The sequence below is a fragment of the Macaca fascicularis genome, chromosome 14, assembly GCF_037993035.2.
Source record: "Macaca fascicularis isolate 582-1 chromosome 14, T2T-MFA8v1.1".
NCBI lineage: Eukaryota > Metazoa > Chordata > Mammalia > Primates > Cercopithecidae > Macaca > Macaca fascicularis.
The window spans coordinates 69605463-69621473 of record NC_088388.1 but is presented as its reverse complement, the minus strand read 5'-3'; the positions used below and the strand labels follow the sequence as shown (position 1 = coordinate 69621473).

The following is a 16011-nucleotide window of genomic DNA, read 5'->3' as shown; positions in this document are numbered from 1 at the left end:
GGATTTGAATGTTGGCCTGCCCTACTAGGTTGGGGAAGTTCTCCTGGATGATATCCTGAAGAGTGTTTTTCCAACTTGGTTCCATTTTCCCCCTCACTTTCAGGCACCCCAATCAGACGTAGATTTGGTCTTTTTACATAATCCTATACTTCTTGCAGGCTTTGTTCATTTCTTTTCCTTCTTTTTTCTTTAGATTTCTCTTCTCGCTTCATTTCATTCATTCGATCCTCAATCGCTGATACTCTTTCTTCCAGTTGATTGAGTCGGTTACTGAAGCTTGTGCATTTGTCATGTATTTCTCGTGTCATGGTTTTCATCTCCGTCTGTTCGTTTATGGCCTTCTCTGCATTAATTATTTTAGTTATCAATTCTTCCACTCTTTTTTCAAGATTTTTAGTTTCTTTGTGCTGGGTACATAATTCCTCCTTTAGCTCTGAGAAGTTTGGTGGACTGAAGCCTTCTTCTCTCATCTCGTCAAAGTCATTCTCCGTCCATCTTTGATCCGTTGCTGGTCCAGTAGCATGACACCTCTAGCTTTGCTCTTTTTGCTTAGGATTGTCTTCGCTATATGGGCTCTTTTCTGGTTCCACATGAATTTTAAAATAGTTTTTTCTAATTCTGTGAAGAATGTCGATGATAATTTAATGGGAATAGTATTGAATCTATAAATTACTTTGGATAGTATGGCCTTTTTCATGATATTGTTTCTTCCTATCCATGTACATGGAATATTTTTCCATTTGTTTGTGTCCTCTCTGGTTTCCTTGAGCAGTGGTTTGCAGTTCTCCTTGAAGAGGTCCTTCACTTCCCTTGTTGACTGTATTCCTAGATATTTTATTCTATTTGTAGCAATAGTGAATGGGAATTCATATTATTTGGTGCTCTGTTTGCCTATTGTTTGTTTATCAGAATGCTTGTGACTTCTGCACATTGATTTTACTGTTCAATGATTTATCATGTGTAACTGCAGCCCAGCTGATGATCTATGTTTTAGCCTGTTTTGTGTTCCTGTAAAAGAATACCTGAAGCTGGGTAATTTGTAAAGAAAAAGAGGTTTATTTGGCTCATGGTTCTGCAGGCTGTACAGAAAACATGGTGTCAGGATCAGCTCAGCTTCTGGTGAGGGCCTCATGTTGCTTCCACTCATGGCTGAAAGTGAAGGGTAGTCAAGCGAGTGCAGAGAGTTCATGGAAAGAGAGGGAGCGAGAGAGAGAGAGAGAGAGAGAGAGCCCCAGGACTTTATTCTGTATAAATTTAAAGGGTACAAGTACGGTTTTGTTACATGCATATAATGTATAGTGGTGAAGTCTGGGTGTTGAATGTAACTATTATGTGAATAATGTACATTGTACCTATTAAGTAATTTATTATTATCCGTGCTCATTTCACTCCTCTACCCTTCCAAGTCTCCAGTGTCTATCATTCCATAGTCCATTTCCATGAGTAAACATTGTTTAGCTCTTGTTTATAAGTGAGAACATGCAGTACTTGACTTTATTTCTGAGTAGCTTCTCTTAAGATCACGGCCTCCAGTTTCATCCATTTTGCCTCAAAATGCATAGTTTTGTTCTTTTTTATGACCAAGTAGTATTCCATTTGCACATATGCCACATTTTCTTAATCTAGTCATTCTTTGATGGACACCCAGGTTGATTCATATCTTTGTAATTGTGAAGAGTGTTGTGATAATTATATGAGTGATAGTATCTTTTTTTTATACTAATTTATTTTCCTTTGAGTAGATGCCCAATAGTGAGATTACTAGATCAAGTAACAGTTCTATGCTTAGTTTTTAAAGAAACTTTCATGCCGTTTTCCATAGAGATTGTACTAATTTATATTCCCACCAAGACTGTATAAGCATTCCCTTTTCTCTGAATTCTCCCCAACATGTGTTATTTTTTGACTTTTTAATATTAGCAATTCTGACTGGTTCAAGATTATATCTCATTGTGGTTGTAATTTGTACTTCTCTGATGATTAGTGATGTGGTTTTGCTCTGTGCCCCCTACCCAAATCTCATTTCAAATAGTAATCCCCAAAGAGTCAGAGGAGGGGCCTGGTGGGAGGTGATTGAATCGTGGGGGCAGATTTCCCCTTGTGCTCTCATGAAAATAAGTGAGTTCTCATGATATCTGGTTGTTTGAAAGTGTGTGGCATTTCCCCCTTTGCTCTATTTCTCTCCTGCTCCACCATGGTAAGATGAGCTTGTTTCCTCTTTGCCTTCTACCGTGAACGTAAGTTTCCTGCGTCCTCCCAGTCATATTTCCTGTTAAGCTTGTAGAACTGTTAGTTCACTAAATCTCTTTTCTTTATAAATTACCCAGTCTCAGGTGGTTCTTTATAGCAATGTGTAAACAGACTAATACAATTAGTGATGTTGAACAGTATTTTTATAAGCTTGTTGGCCATTTACATGTCTTCTTTTAAAAAAATCTGTTCTTCTAATTGCCCATATTTTGAGGCAGTTATTTGTTGTCATTTCCATTGAGTTGTTTTAGTTCCTTGTGAATTCTGGATATCATTTCCCTGTCAGTTGCATAGTTTACAAATACTTTCTCCCATTCTGTAAGTTTTCTGTTCACTTTGCTTTGCAGAAGTTTTAAAATTTCATTAAGTCCCATTTGTCTATTGTTGTTTTTATTGCTTGTGTTTTTGAAGTCTTAGTCACAAACTCTTTTCCTAAACCAATGCCCAGAATAGTTTTTCCTAGGTTTTTGTTTGTTCGTCTTAAGTTTTTTTATAGTTTCAGGTTTTACACTTAATTTTTTTTTATCATCTTGAGGTGATTTTTGTATTTGATAAAAGAAAGGGGTCCAATTTTATTTTTCTGCATTTGGCAATCCAATTTTCTCAGCACCATTTACTGAAAAAGGTGTCCTTTTCCCAGTGTATATTTTTGTAAACTTTGTCAAAGATCAGTTGCCTGTAGACATGTGGCTTTATTTCTAGGTTCTCTATTCTGTTCCATTGGCCCACGCATCTGTTTTTATACCAGTAACATGGTGTTTTGGTTACTATAGCCTTGTGTTATAATTTGAAGTCAGGAAATATGGTGTCTCCAGCTTTGATTTATTTGCTTGGGATTTCTTTGTTTTTTGTTTTTTTTTTTTTTCTGGCTCACTTTTGCCTCCACGTGAATTTTAGCGTTATTTTTTTCTAATTACTTGAAAAATATATGACAAACCCACAGCCAACATCATGGAAAAAGGGAAAAATTGTATGCATTCCCTCTAAGGACTGGAACAAGACAATCACCTTTCCTATTCACATAGTATTGGAAGTCCTAGCCAGATGAATCAGGTAAGAGATAGAAGTAAAAGGCATCCAAATTGGAAAAGAGAGTCAAATTATGCCTGTTTACTGACAAATGCTCTTATATCTAGCATACTCTACAGACTCCACCAAAAAACTCTTAAATTTGGTAAATGGATTTAGTAAACGTTCAGGACAGAACATCAATGTAAAAAATCAGCGGCATTTCTATACAACAATAATGATTAAGCCAAGAACCAAATCAAGAAGGCAATCCAATTTACAAGAACTACAAAGAATATACAGTATCTAGGAATATATTTAACCAATGATATGAACGATTTCTTTGTATCTTAGATTATGGACACCAGAAATCCTAGTCCATTATCACATTTCATTTAAGCCAAATTTCCCAAGAGCTCCTTCTAGTTAGTGACTGAGTGTGGCAGGGAAACTGAGTCAGGCTCATTTCTGGAAGGCACAGGACTGTGCTGACAGGTGTTTTGATTTGAGGATACCCAATGACCTTGACTAACTCCATTCAGAACTGTACTACAGTCTAAGATACTTATTTCTACCCAAACTTTCTTCCTTCCTTCCCTCTTTAACTTAAGGTCAAGCCTACCTCAAAGACTGACTGCTCTCCCAGCTTCCTGCTCCTCTATTCTTGCCTTCTTTTTGTGGTAAACGTTACCTAGCCCCTTCGCTGCTTGTCTATTTTGGCCCAGGGTGGTCACACTTTATGAATCATCTATACACCTACTTGCTTGTTAAGCCCTTTTGCCTACCCTTTAGAACTTATTGGTTCTTATGATGATTGCAACCTGGCTTTTGGTGATTAACCACTGCTACCTGACCTCTATTATGTCAAGACCTCCTCATATGCATGGGTATCCTGGTTTTGTGACTGCAGCTACTACTGGCCTTCCTGATCAGCAGAAAAGAGCTACCACTCAGCTTCTTAATGATGCTGGTATCATTTTCACAACTCATCTCCAGTGGCTTCTGAATCATATGTCCTCTGTGCCCTTTTATGGAAAATGTATGATGGATCTTCCAGCTTTACGCAATCTATTCCAGCATGCACATTTTTCATCAGCCCCTATATAATTTTCTTTCCTGTCTACTAGGGCAACACAGTCATTTCCAATGTGCTGAATGTTGTCCAATACTTTTTCCAGCTAATTGTCACTCGATATTGAATTAACCACATTCTTGGTGTCCTTGTCAGAGTATTAAAATCTGTATTCCAAATAAGTGCCCCTATATTGATGCATTCTCGCCAGTTTAGTTTTCTATTCTGTCCTCCTTTAAAAACATTTTTATTGTTATTTTTATGGATACATAGTAGGTGTCTATATTTATGGAATATGTGAGATATTTTGACATAGGTATGTAATGCATAACAATAACACCAGGGTAAATGGGGTATTCATCACCTCAAGCATTTGTATTTTGTGTTACAATCAATTTGTACTCTTTTAGTTTCTGTAAACAGTATAATTATCATTTACTATCATCACCCTGTTGTGCTATAAAATACTAGATCTTATTCATTCTTTCTACTTTTTTGTACCTATTAACCATCCCCACTTTCCCATACAACCCCCACTACCGTTTCCAGCCTCTGTTAACCATCACCCTACTCTTTAGCTCTGAGTTTAATGTTTCAATTTGTAGCTCCCCAAATTAAGTGAATCACGTGACGGGTTTTTTTCCCCCTATGTCTGGCTTATTTTTCTTAATATAACAACCCTGTTTCTATCCACATTGTTGCAAATGACAGGATCCCATTATATTTTGTGGCTGAATTGTGTATATGTACCACATTTTCTTTATCCATTTGTCTGTTGATGGGCATTTAGGTTGCTTTCAAAGCTTGGCCGTTGGGAATAGTGCTGCAATAAACTTGGGACTGCAGATACATCTTCGATATACTGGCTTCCTTCCTTTTGGGTATATACTTAACAATGGGATTGTTGGATCACATGGTAGTTCTATATTTAGTTTTTTGAGGAACCTCCAAATTGTTCTCCATAGTGATTGTAGTAATGTACATTGCCACCAACAGTGTATGAGGTTTCCCTTTTCACCACATCCTTGCCAGCATTTGTTATTGCCTGTTTCTTGAATAAAAGCCATCTTAACTGGGTGACAGGGTATCTCATTGTAGTTTTGATTTGCATTTCTCTGATGATCAGTGATGCTGAGCACCATTTCACATACCTGTTTGCCATTTGCATGTCCTCTTTAGAGAAGCTCTATTCAGATCTTTCGCCCATTTTTAAATTAGATTTTTTTTTTCCTATAGAGTTGTTTATACTCTGTATATATTCTAGTTATTAACCCCTTGTCAGGTGGATAGTATGCCATGTTTTCTTTCATACTGTGTGTTTTCTCTTTACTATGTGAATTGTTTGCTATGTGGAAGCTTTTGAAATTGTTGTGATCACATTTGTCCAATTTTGCTTGGGTTCCCTAGGCTTGTAGGGTATTGCTCAGGAAATCTTTTGCTGAGTCTGATGTCCTAAAAAAATTTTTCCTTATGTTTTCTTTTAGAAGTTTCATAGTATGAGATCTTAGATTTATCTTTTTATTCCATTTTGATTTGATTTTTGTATATGGTGAGAGACAGGGGTCTAGTTTCATTCTCTATATGGATATCCAGGTTTTCCCTGCATCATTTATTGAAGAGGCTGTCTTTTCCCCAGTGTATGTTCGTGGCATCTTTGTTAAAAATAAGTTTGCTGTAAGTGTGTGGGTTTGTTCCTGGATTCTCTATTCTGTGTCATTGGCCTAAGTGTCTGTTTTTATGCCTGTACCATGTATTTTGGTTACAATAGCTCTGTAGTCAGGTAATGTGATTTGTCTGGTTTTGTTATTTTTGCTTAGGATATCTTTGGTTATTTGTGGTCTTTTGTGCTTCCATATAAATTTCAGAATTTTTTTTCTAATTCTGTGAAAAATGTCATTATTATTTTGATAGGGGTCACATTAAATCTGTAGATTGCTTTAGGTAGTGAACATTTTAACAATATTTATTCTTCGAATCCATGAACTTGGAATATCTTTCTATTTTTTATGTCCCCTTCAACTTCTTTCATCAATGTTCTATACTTTTCATTGTAGAGTTCTTTCACTTTCTTTGGCTAAGTTAATTCCTAGGTATTTTATTAGTCTGATGTTTCTTTGTTGATTTTGTCTGAGGGATCTGTCCAATGCTGAAAGTGGGGTGTTGAAGTCTCTAGCTAATCCACTGTTTACCCCACCTCAAGCCCAAAACAGCATGAGGACTTGCCTTGGAGTTGCAGTCCTTGTGGCCTAGACTGCCCTTCAAGTTTATTTAGGACTCTAGAGAGCTTCAGCCTATGGTGGCAAGGCTTGCCAAAATTCAAGTTCTGAGCACTGGGATGAACAATTCTCCTCTGGGTAGGGGTTGATTAAATGCCCCCTCCTTGGACATCAACTGAGTACTGCCCGGCGTTTCTTTCCACTGTGACAGGGCAGTGCTGAGTTCAGTGCACAGTCCCACAGACATTGTGCTCTCCCTCCCCCAAACACTCAAATTCTCTCTCTGTGCCACACAACCACTGCCAGGGGATAGGGGAAGGGTGCACTCTGTGATTCAAGACTGTCTTTACCGGCTTCAGTTTCTCTGTCAGCAATACGAAGCTAAAACTAGGTACTCTGATTCTTTACCTGATATTTTGTCTTTATGAAGTTGCTTATTTGTGTAGACAGTTGTTAAATTTGGTGTTCCTGAAGGAAGGGCAATCAGTAGAAGTTTCTATTTGTCCATCTTGCTTTCCTCCCACTTCATTCTGGCCTCCTTGGTCAAGCATTCTCACTATTCAGTCCTGATGGTATTTTATGAATCCTTGCCATAAAATTCCTCCTTTTCTTTGCCATTCTTCAGGTTATAACCTCTTCCCTGTTTTACCAGGACCAGCATTTTCCTAGTAGATTTATGCTGAAATTTAATGCTAGTGTTCATCCCAGTGGCCAGGACAAAAGCTTGAGGCAGCTTCTGAGGATGGCAGCTGTTGAGTTATGGGAGGAGGTGAAAGTGATTGCTCTTACCTGAGAAGTTTGAGGTTGATCTCTGCAAGCTCAGAGATCACAGAGATTTCTGCAGACTCAACTTCTTCATGGGCCACCCACCCAGATGTTTCTGCTCAATGTTTCATAGTACCATAAAGTACCATAGCATCACAGATGTGCCTGGGCTTAGTATTCCAATGGTTGAAGAGTTCTATGAGTCCAATAATTAGATAGTAGAAGTCTTAAATAAGTTCATTTTTTCTGTCTATATTTTTCTGCTGCAGCTATAAAAAATGATTTAATTAAGTCACCATCAGAAAATGGGTTTCCTTGCTTGGTGTAAGAAATGAGCTTATTTAAGCTACACCTTTAATTTCCCTCCCTCTTTCCATTCTTCTCTCCCTCCCTCATGTCTCCTCCCTCCCTTCTTCCCTCCCTGCTTCCCTTCCTCTTCTTTCCTCCCTCCTCCCTTTCTTTCTTCTTTTCTCCTTGTCTCTATCCTGTCAAATCTCTATTTCCCATTTCTCCAGATTTTCTCTCTCGTTCTTTTTTACCTTCATTTTTTTTTCAGAAATTCTGCTTTGATGAGGCATTACAACGTAAATTTACTAAATTTTCTGACTGTTACTTTCCTGTCGGCTCAGAATATTGTGATGAATGCTCATTCTGATAATGTCAATATATACTACATTCCTTTACACAGCTATAGCATCATTACATGGTAAACACTTTTTCAATTTTTAAAAATTCACATTTCACATGCCTGAAAATGAGGCAAAATCCACTTTCTCCCCCTTTTTTGATATGACAGGTATGCACTTGTACTAAAAAATGTCATGTTACAGTCATATATGTGTCACTCAAAATTTTGTTTAGTTATAACTGTGTCACTGTAATTTCTAGTTTTCTGAACAGCAGAGCAATGCAATTCTTACCTGCTATATAATGTAAAATAAGTAGCCCAGTTTCTCCCATTGTCAAAGGTGATAGCTTGCCCTCTCTTCTTATGTGAGTAATACCATTCTAGATTGTTCATCCAATAGCCAATTCATCAGGCATTCACTGATGCATGAGTGAACCTCACAGAAATCTGCCATACTGGCTCAGTCTAAATATACTGCCATATCAATCCATGGAATAGTAAACTAAAGTAATTCTTGTTGTTTGAAATCACCAAAGTTTTGATAGTTTATTATATAGAGTAGTTGAATTCTTACAGTAAACAAGGAATTAAAATACAGTGCGATAAGTATCATAAATTCACGATGCTATAGTAGACACCTAAGACAAAAAGTACTTTATTCTTGGGAAATAATGTTTTTAATATGAAAACTTGAATGCTGAGTAGAGTTAGGCAACCAGTGGGTTGGATAGTAGAAAATGCAAAGAAGAAGATAAAATTTAGAATATGAAAACATAAATTAGAACCTTCACCTCTCTAAACCTTTTCTAAAATTTATAAATTAAAAATAATAGTAATATTTATGCAGAACATGTAAAGGTCATTTGATATATGTTCTAAGTTAACCCTAATTCAAGAGACCTGAAATACTAATATGGTGTTCCTGTTAGAATGAGGTATGTGGAAGCCAGTTGGTAAAAGAGATCCTGGCCCAAGTATCACCCTCATAGTAGGTAAAATTAGTCCATTATCCTATACCATGGCTATTTCCTTGATCCCTAAGGATCAGAATGAATGTATTTAGCATCTGATGGAACTCTCACATAGATTCTCACAATATTACGAGAAAGACTAAGAGGAAACATCCACAACTAGCATGGTTCTTCAGACAAGATAATTCAGTAACAACAATGCAGCATCCTCAATTGAATTTCAAAGATTAATCCACTTTAAATGACTTATAGCCATTTGGCATGCCTTTTTGTTCTGTACAGTTTTTAATTTGCTATCATAACAGATAACCACAAACTTTTTGGTTTAAAAATAACACAGATCTCACAGTTTCATAGGTCAGAAGTTCCAACCTACACAAACTTGGCAGCCAGATTACAATATCACAGTTATGTAGGCCAGAAGTCTGGGTGGGCACAACTGATTTATCTGTTCCTGGTCTCTTAAGGCTGAAATCAAGTTGGTGGGCAGCCTGGCTCTTATATAAAGACTGTGGGGTAAAATCTATTTCTAAGCTTTGTTGTGTCATTAGGAGAAATTAGTTCTTTGAGACTGTAGGGCTGAAATTCCTATTTCTCTACTGTCACCTGGGAGCCTCTCTTATTTCCTTTTTTTTTTTTTTGAGACGGAGTCTTGCTCTGTCGCCCAGGCTGGGGTGCAGTGGCCGGATCTCAGCTCACTGCAAGCTCCACCTCCCGGGTTTACGCCATTCTCCTGCCTCAGCCTCCTGAGTAGCTGGGACTACAGGCGCCCGCCACCTCGCCCGGCTAGTTTTTTTGTATTTTTTAGTAGAGATGGGGTTTCACCGTGTTAGCCAGGATGGTCTCGATCTCCTGACCTCGTGATCCACCCGTCTCGGCCTCCCAAAGTGCTGGGATTACAGGCTTGAGCCACCGCGCCCGGCCCTTATTTCCTTAAAGTTACCTTCATTTTCTATCATGATTACACCTTCATCTTCAAACCAGCAGCTGGCATAGAGTACTTCTCGTGCTGTGAATCTTTTTGACCTTCTCTTCTGTTGCTTTCTTTCTCCTTCTGCCATAGAAAGTTCTCTGCTTTTAATGAATGGCTTATGTGATTAGATTAGGCTATGAAGAAAATCCAAGATTATCTCCCTATTTTAAACTTCATAACCTCAATTATATCTGGAAGTCCCTTTCCTGTGCAATATAACATATTCACAGATTATAGGAATTAGGGTGTGGACATCTTTGGTGGGACATTATTTGCCTACCACAGGTTCCTACCATATCACTTCATTCAAGTCACTGTTACACAAGTCACTCTACAATAAACAGATGGATCAAGGAGGTTGATGATGAACTAATTTATTCAAGTTGATACTCTATTTTTATTCTACCATTGTTATAACGTATATTATGTCTTTATTAGAACAGATCATACACCCTCTGGAACAAGTAATGGCACTATTTTACTGATGAATATATTCCTCTCAGTAGAGACAAGTAAAAACAGTATGCATTCACTTTTGATGGATAGTATTTCATACTCCCTGTATTGTTAGTGAGAGAAAGATGTACCTTGCAAACATTTAGGGACCTGCCACAGCAATGAAGCTTTTAGCTGTTTATTAATCTGGGCAATACTGTTATGCTATCTGAAAAGTGAAAGGCAAATAATTTTTCCTAGTACATTTGCCATTTACAAATAAGCAAGCACTTGGTAAACATGCTTGGATTTTGAAGGCAGCGTATCCCATACTTGAGAATGATATTTAGACTTAATTTTCTAGAAAATTTCATACGGGGCCAGGCATTGAGGCTCATGCCTGTAACCCCAGAATTTTGGGAGACCAAGGCGGGCAGATCACCTGAGATCAGGAGTTTGAAACCAGCCTGGCCAACATGGTGAAACCCCGTCTCTACTAAGAATACAAAAAAGAAAAAAAAAAATTAGCTGGGCGTGGTGGTGGAGACAAGAAAAACAGTAAACAGGCTAGTAGAAATAATAACATAAATTAAAATCTGAGGGGCACATTAAAGAATTATTGCCTCAGGATCTGAGTTAAATCCATATTTTGAGGAAAATCAGTTACAATTAGATGGTGATTTTGTCAAAGAAGCGTAAACTTTCTGAAAACCAGAATTCCCCATTTTATTGCTTAAAAAGGTAGTACTGAACTATCAACATATTGCATGTGATTTAACATATTTTTCATTTGTACGGGTGAGTTTATGTTGGGTCTTTATGACATTACATGAATTTTAGAAGTGGTGTCTGTAGAGTATTAAACATTATTGTGAGCAGAGTGATCTGATAACTGTGTTATCTAGATGCAGTTTTAGAAGGCTGAATGGAAATATGGACTAGGTTAGCACTTTCTCAAGTGCGGTCTATAGACCAGTGCCCTTCCGTGACTATTGGTTACCAGTTAACCCGGAGATACAAACAGGAATCTAAAGCAAGACTTTCAAAAATATTACAGCAATTTGACATTTTCAGGACATGTAATCATGTAATAAATGGGATTGTCTGGATGAAAAGATAAATAAGGATGGAAGCTGTCATTCATATGAGATAAGACACATACAGCACAAGTTATGTGCTAGTATCTATTTCACAACAAACTAGTATCTATTTCACAACAAACTGGAAATACAAATATTACAAGTCTGCTTCTTCACCACATACAGCTTAAGGATACTTGAAGTAAATTATAAATGAGGGGATACATCTATCTGTTTAGGAAAGAAGGAATGAAAACTAAAATTGAGGTTCTATACTATGTGTCTTCCTTATATTATTTTCATATCTTCTGTTTCCAGATGAATTATTAAGTTATTAGTTCAGCTTCACACCAATAGAAAATGTCCAGACAAGTTTCTGAATCCTGATCTGTTTTTTTCCAAAGCCCATAATCATTATTTTGTACCATAATGTCCTGGGAGTGAAGAAATGAAATGAGAACAAAAATTGTAAGAGATGTAAAACAATGGGATAAGTCTGGTGCATTAGAAAAAAGTTTCCACACAGTTTTTTTTTGTAGCTACTTTGAAATATAAGTTAAATATTAGGGAGGATGCAAATTGTTTCTGAATTTGACTATCATAATTGAGAGAAATAGCAAGACATTCAAGTAATATCTGTACTCCCTTGTTTATGGTAGCACTATCCACAATAGCCAAGATGTGGAATCAACCTACATGTCCATTAATGGATAAATAAATCAAGAAAATGTGGTACATATATATAAAGGAATATTCTTCAACCATAAAAATGAAATCCTGTCATTTGTGACAACATGAGTGAACCTGGAGAATATTAAGTTAAGAGAAACAACCCAGGCACAGAAAGGCAAATACTGCATGATGCTATTCATATGTGGAATCTGAAAAAGTTGATCTCATAGAAGCACAGCATAGCATGGTGGACACTAGAGGCTGGGGCAGCTGTGAGGAGATGTTGGTCAAAGGATATAAAATTACAGTTAAATAAAAGGAATACATTTTAGAGATCTGTTATACAACATGATGACTATAGTTAATGACAATATATTGTATTCTTGAAAAATGCTAAGAGAGTGCATGTTTTGTTCTCACCACAAAACTAATAACTATGTTAGGTAAACACATATGTTAATTAGCTAGATTTAATCATTCCACAATGTATAGATACTTCAAAACACCATGCTGTATGATCACATACAATCTTATTAATTAAATTAAATCTGCATTCAATTAAATCTGCATACAATTTTATCTGTCAATTTAAAAAAATAAATAAGCTTGAAAAATAAAGTGCACAAGATAGGGAGCATAATTTTTATTGTGCATTACTGGGATGAAACATGCAAAAATGTCTTGGAAACAACAAAGTTTGTCAGGCCTGCTGAATAGATCAGAATAACTGAAAGTGAGTATAGCTGAGAGTTTAGAGGACTTAGAGGCGAGAAGACATGAATGAACAGAAAGGTTCTCTCCTTTTAAGATGTGGAGAACTAGTGGTGATACTAATGATGATGCTGAAGGAGAAATGCCAGAAACTTGACATGAAGTGATGCCTTTAGTGTTCAAGGGAATATATTTTACTGCACTTTTAACTTATTTTGTTTCCTGCAATGCCATATATAAAATATACCTGTACTCACTGGTGTGCTGATAAATTGAATCTTTTTTTTTTTTTTAGATAGAGTCTCACTCTGTCACCCAGGCTGAAGTTCAGTGGTGCCATCTTGGCTCACTACAACCTCCGCCTCCTGGGTTCAAGTGATTTTTCCTGCCTCAGCCTCTTTAGTAGCTGGGATTACAGGCCTGCGACACCACGCCTGGCTAATTTTTTTGTATATTTAGTAGAGACAGGGTTCCACCATGTTGACCAGGCTGTTCTGAAACTCCTGACCTCGAGTGATCCACCCGCCTTGGCCTCCCAAAGTGCTGGGATTACAGGTGTGAGCCACTGCACCCGGCCAACTGAATCTTTAAAACCAAAAGAGAGTCCTCATGTTTAATGCTTATCAATTCTCATGGAGTAAATATTCTCATTATGAATGATTTTAAGCTACCAATATGATATTACAGAACGCATAGTTGGGAAGAGATGCACACAATGGGCTCTTTCAAGCTGATGTGTGCTGCCTCCAGCACACTGCTGCTCCGGTGTTTGTGGGGTACATGGAATGTTTCTCCCATCTATCACTACTTTTCCAGTGGCAACAAATTGGTGTGACTGCCTTTAGTTTTCTATTTCCATTTCACTTGGAACTTTCTCTACCATTTTATGCAATAGAAGTTTTGAGGCTTCTGCTTTTTTCTTAAATCAGTAGTTACCATAGGTTCTGTTTCAGGAACCAAACATTTTGGGTGTTGCTCTGTATAACTGTATAGGCTAAGAACCATGAAGTTTTTTTACCTTGGTTCTTTGATTGATTAAGGGAGTCTTATAGGTCCTTCATGTCATTTGTCAAAACTCTGAAGTTTGATTGAAAATAATGTTTGTGTGTTTATCTGTGAAGAAGGTTTCATGCATTTCATTAGATTCCTGAGGGATCATTGTGCAAAAAAAGTGTTCAGAACCTCTGCCTCAAATTTTCTTGCAGTCTACATCATGATCCTTTCTAACTCTTGAAAGTTCCTATTTCCTGTGATAAATCAGCAAGTGTGCCTCATCCCTGAAGTTTTTCTTTGGACTGGAAAGTTCAACACTGGATAATGACTTACATGCCATGGGACATCTATTTCTACCTTTTGTATAATGAATTATCCATGAAGAAAACAGCTAATGTGTATTTTAAGAAAGCTATCAAAACCTTTTAAGACATGGCATAGATTTATGGAGATCCACATCTTAGTTTTGATCTTATAACCTTTCTGTTTAATGTTTTTGGCAGAATATGTAATTCAGTGGTGAAGCACATGGCATCTGAGATACAGGATGCCTGGGTTCAAATCTCAACCCTGCACCATTTTATTCACATGCCTTTTGCTGGCCCAAATGCCACTAGACTTGTTCCTTCACCTGTAACATTTAATAAATAATATTGTGTATTTCATTTGACTGTTATGAGGACTAAATGAAATATATCTTAAAGCAGTTAGTAGGACACCTAGCCTGAAACAAAGAGTCAATATGTGTTGGCTGCTGGGAGTATTATTTTTATTATGTCACTATTGTTATTTTCCTAATTAAGCTACAAATGTCTCAGGGTGATATATCATTCTCATATTTTATGACTAAATACAAAACATATTTACTGTTGAGTGAATGAAAAATATGAAAAAAACACATCCAATAGGCACTAAGCCACCAAGTTTGCTTTTCTATAGTGCAAGTCACTTATGCCAGGTTTTTTTGTATCAAATAAAATTATGTCTGTTCATTTTGTAAGCAGCAGACTGAGCAGAGCCATGTGGATCTGTTTTGGTTTTACACTGTAGATGATGGGGCTGAACACAGGGGGTAAAAGCAGGTATACATTGGCCGTCACTGAATGGACCACTCTGGGGGCTGACCAACCATAGCGATACACCAAGGACAGGCTCAGCATGGGGAGGTAGAAGATAGCAACTGCTCCCACGTGGGAGACACAGGTGCTAAAGACCTTGTGCCGTTCTTCAGGAGGGGTAATTCTGAAGACAGAGTGAATAATTAAGATATATGACAGGGCAATGCATGGCGTATCTATTCCAGTTGTCAGTATGAGATCTATTAATCCACAGATTAATGTCTGAATGTCTGAACAGGTTAATTGAATCACATCTGGATGGTAACAGTAGGCATGGGAAAGGGCATTCATTCTATAGAAATAGAGAGGCTTAAGGAGCAAAAGTAGTGGTAGTATTAGTACTATAGCACGTGTAATCATCAGGAAATCCATCTGAATGATTCTGGAATTAGTGAGAATGGTAGTGTACCTCAGAGGATCACAGATGGCCACATAACGGTCAAAGGCCATAGCCACCAGCACCCCAGATTGCATGATAGTGAATCCATGAAGAAGAAACATCTGGACAATGCAGCTGTATAGACTGATTTCGCGTGCATCAAACCAGAGGATACCTAATGTTTTTGAGACTGATTTTGCGTGCATCAAACCAGAGGATACCTAATGTTGTTGAGACTGATTTTGCGTGCATCAAACCAGAGGATACCTAATGTTGTTGACAATGTAGAAACAGTTAAGTCCAGATCAGTGGCTGATAGCATGGAGAGGAAATAATACATGGGCTCATGGAGACTCTGCTGGGTAATGATGACAAGCAGGATTATGCTGTGTCCAGAGAAGGCAATGGTGTAAAAACAAGAAAAAGGAATGGAGATCCAGGCATGGGAGACTCTAGGTCAGGACTGCCGGTTAACAAGAATGTTGGAAATTTAGATGTCAAGTTGCTTAGGATTTCCATGGTATCCCAGTTTTGCAGCATTTGTCCTCAAAATGCTCCCACCCTATAGAAGTGATACATTACAGTGTTATGCAGAATATTCAGATAAATATTCTTTTGGTTAGGAGAGTTGTCGCAGGTCATGGATAAGCTCTGCATCATTGAGAAATCTCTAAATTAAATTATAATGTTCATCTACCATTCATAGCCAGGGATATTAAACAAATATGTATATATATAAAC

The 16011-nt window shown here is 37.4% G+C and overlaps 1 protein-coding gene and 1 pseudogene across 1 annotated transcript in view; one reads left to right on the top strand and one right to left on the bottom strand.

Annotated features, from left to right (window-relative positions):
* The window catches only part of MMP26 (matrix metallopeptidase 26), a 370667-nt gene that overhangs the window by 80881 nt on the left and 273775 nt on the right, over nucleotides 1–16011 (top strand). The window lies entirely within an intron of this gene.
* On the bottom strand, nucleotides 14763–15810 carry LOC102122557 (olfactory receptor 51F1-like; annotated as a pseudogene).